This window comes from Seriola lalandi, unplaced genomic scaffold (genome assembly GCF_002814215.2).
Source record: "Seriola lalandi dorsalis isolate HSWRI2012SDOR001 ecotype SW California unplaced genomic scaffold, Sedor1 jcf7180002049792, whole genome shotgun sequence".
In the NCBI taxonomy this organism is placed as follows: Eukaryota; Metazoa; Chordata; class Actinopteri; order Carangiformes; family Carangidae; genus Seriola; species Seriola lalandi.
Genome location: NW_019520345.1, coordinates 1 through 2,807, shown reverse-complemented (window position 1 = coordinate 2,807; position 2,807 = coordinate 1).

The following is a 2,807-nucleotide window of genomic DNA, read 5'->3' as shown; positions in this document are numbered from 1 at the left end:
CACAATCTTATCTTAATCAATTTTGTTGTATTTTATTGCTCTTATTGTTCTTTTATTATTATTTTTTTTTTAATTGTTTTTCATTTATTTATCTCTTCACTTATTATCTGTTGTAAAGCACTTTGGTACACCGAAAGGATTGTTGTAAAGGGCTTTATAAATAAAGTACATTTACATTTACATTTACATTTACATTTACATTTAGCTTAGCAGTTACTGATGGCTTCTCTCTCTCCTTCTTTCTCTCTCTCTCTCTCTCTCTCCTTCTCTCTCTCTCTCTCTCCCTCTCCTTCCCTCCTTCCCACTCTCCTGCTGTCTCTGTTCCATGTGTCTTATATTTAGTTATTCCGCTGCATCCTTTAGTAATAATGATACATGTGATGAAATCAGTTTATTTACTGTAATGGAGGCAAGGCACAGTGAATTGGAAGCACTACTCAACTTCCCTGCAGCTTCTGAGCAGCCAGGAAACAAGGGAGTGGCTGCGGGACTGCCTGCAGCAAGGGTGTAGCCATGAGCCCACAGTTGGGACACATACACACACATACACTAGTCCAGCCACACTAGGCTCATACCTAGTCTTGTTTTTTCAAATAAGACTTGGTATCAGCACTCCCAGGCTTCATATTGGTCTCAACATGTTCCACAGCATTTTTAACCTCATATGAACCATAATCTGTTCATCCTGTTTCAGACCAGTTCACCCACTTTACAAAAAGACATACTTTATTTTTCCAAGTATACCAAGTGATTGTTAGCAGAGTAGATAGTTTTGGTTTTATCTGCTGAATTTTTTAGACGCCTGTCTCTCAAATGACAAAATCCCCCAGACTTCACTGTCAACTGTATTGTACAGGAAGTACTTTACTGAAGAAGTAGTGTAAAAGTCTGTGGATTGTCCTGAGCAATGACACGTTGTTTCTGGAAAGACATGTTGCTGTTGACTTTTTCAGTTTTTATGTCTCAATGCGTCATTCAGCACAAACCCAATTCCATTCACATTTATTTTCCAAAAGACACAAAACCAGTTTTAAAATATGGCACATACTTGTGCTCTGGTGCTAATCTGATTATTTTTGTCTTATTTCACAAGCAGAAATACATTTTCTACTTCAGGATCCTGCTGTGAAGTGGTTAATCTCATACGCCCTTAAGGTTACTTCCTCTTCAGGATAATCAGCCTGCATCCTTTTTTTGCATAAATTTGTTTTTGCCTGTGAGCAAAGGTGATTACTCTGCTGATAATGTATGCACCAGGAAGTTATATAATGATCTGCACACACAAAAGGAAATATTTTCATATTTATTCAAATGGCTTCACTGAGAAGAACAACAGCACTATACTTTCCTGGTTGACCTGACAGGATTTCATGATCTTGTGATTGCAGCACTTAGATCAAATATCTCCACATTACAGTGGTCAAAGTGAAAACCACTGCTCTGAGAAACAAAATGTTTAATTCAGATACAAATTGTTCTCAAACATTATGAGGCTGTCTTCTCATGCAGCACTTCCAGAGCATTTTCTAACCTCATATGAACCAAAACCTGTTTATGCTGTTCTAGTTCACTTCACCAAATTTACAAAAAGACATAATTTATTTTTCCACGTATACCAAGTGATTGTTAGCAGAGTAGATAGTTTTGGTTTTATCTGCTGAATTTTTTAGATGCCTGTCTCTCAAATCCCACAGACTTCACTGTCAGCTGTATTGTACAGGAAGTACTTTACTGAAGAAGTAGTGCAAAAGTCTCTGGATTGTCCTGAGCAATGACACATTGTTTCTGGAAAGATATGTTGCTGTTGACTTTTTCAGCTGTAATGTCTCAATGCATCATTCAGCACAAACCAAATTCCATTCACATTTATTTTCCAAAAGACACAAAACCAGTTTTGAAATATGGCACATACTTGTGCTCTGGTGCTAATCTGATTATTTTTGTCTTATTTCACAAGCAGAAATACATTTTCTACTTCAACATCCTTTGATAGAAAGCAACTTTTATTAAAACAAAACAAAAACCTTTGAAGTGAATACGAGTCTGGGTGATCTCTGGATTCCTACTCTAGCTGCAGCGTATTCATGAAATACTGATATGTTGTAGTTATAATTGGGAAATGAATGAAGAATGAAAACCTGAAAGTACTCGTTCTACAGAAAAAGTGACCTGTAACTGATTCTTAATATTGATGCAACAATTTATAAATAGCATTTTACTATTAAATTTCAGATAGATTAATTTACTGTTTTTACATTTTGGGATTGTGAGATGATTAATGGGGTACAAAAGAAGAATCGTCTGAATGTGTGTGCTATGCTATTGGAGTCATTGTGGTGCAGCTGTATGACATTATATGACAGATTGTTCAGCAAAGTAAGTCCTAACATTACATGAAAGACTTTTTAAGAGCTGAATGCACAGATCAGCTTAAAGCTTTCTTTTACAGGATACGGGATCAGGAGTGGTCCCTGGATGGCAGTATTGTTTCATGGTGGATATTTATCTCAGAACTGATAAAACACATCTCAGCTCCCCTTTGAGCTAGAATGAATTCTGGACTACAATTCATAAAAATCTTTCCAGAATAATGATAAGTGGGTTTGTACATTTGTCAATTGAACATTTAATTCAATGATATTTCAAACAGGCTTTGAAAGTGTGGAATACTGGTTATTATATGATTTATTGTGGGAATCTGTGATTCTTCTTGAGACGCCCCTTTAGGTGTGAGAGGGCAGGAGAGGGTGTTGGATGTGATTGCAATGTTTTCTTTCTTTGTGAATCTATTAAGTACATGGTGTCAA